We start from the raw sequence: 794 nt of genomic DNA on the forward strand, positions 1-794 counted from the left end.
CCCATTACATATTTTCAGCCATCAAACTATGTCTGTTGCCCCATTCACACACCATTACTACCATCCTCCTAATTCCCATATTATTTTAAGGCATACCATCTCTAAATATTCCAATGTTCAAGAACCTTTTAAAAATACATAACCGCAATGCCATGATCACTTTCCCAAATCCACATTTTCCCTTAATATACCCAAATATTGAGGAATCAAATTTGAATAAAAATAGGTCTAACCTTCAAGAAATTTGTAGCCTAGTGGAACAGATAGACAAGGGAACCACAGATTTTATTAAAGTAGAGGAGCATCATATGCCCATATGAGTCATCTGATTTAAGCTATTCAATGGGAGAGGGACAGAAGAGGTGAGAGGAAGGGAGGAGAGGAAAGTGGGGAGGGGAGGAAGGAAAGGGAAGGGAAGGAGAAAATAACAATGCAACCAATGAGATATGATTCCTACTTCCTTCCTCCATGAGCATGTGACCAAGATGAATTTGATGGAGGCAGGGACCTACTTTTTCTTCAATTAGTCTCATTTCCTACTTGCCTTTCAGAGTGTGAACATCTTAATACCCTGAATGTAATTGAGTGTTTAAAGATAAATTTTCCTGTAAACAGCATTCATGTCATCTCTTCAATGATACTGTTAGCTCGTATAGGGTATGGGGAATGGAAAGAATCTGTAGCTTACCATTCTTACAGCCACATAACTACAGCAGGATCTCACTGACTAGCCCAAAGGAGTATTCTGTACACTACTTGTAGAGGAGCCTAAGAACCCCAAACATGAAGCTCTG

At 39.3% G+C, this 794-nt stretch overlaps 1 protein-coding gene across 1 annotated transcript in view; it reads left to right on the forward strand.

The window, feature by feature from the left end:
• The window catches only part of LOC102774192 (cytochrome P450 3A12), an 8,469-nt gene that overhangs the window by 4,910 nt on the left and 2,765 nt on the right, over positions 1-794 (forward strand). The window lies entirely within an intron of this gene.

Source organism: Myotis davidii, unplaced genomic scaffold (genome assembly GCF_000327345.1).
Source record: "Myotis davidii unplaced genomic scaffold, ASM32734v1 scaffold2559, whole genome shotgun sequence".
NCBI classification, from domain to species: Eukaryota; Metazoa; Chordata; class Mammalia; order Chiroptera; family Vespertilionidae; genus Myotis; species Myotis davidii.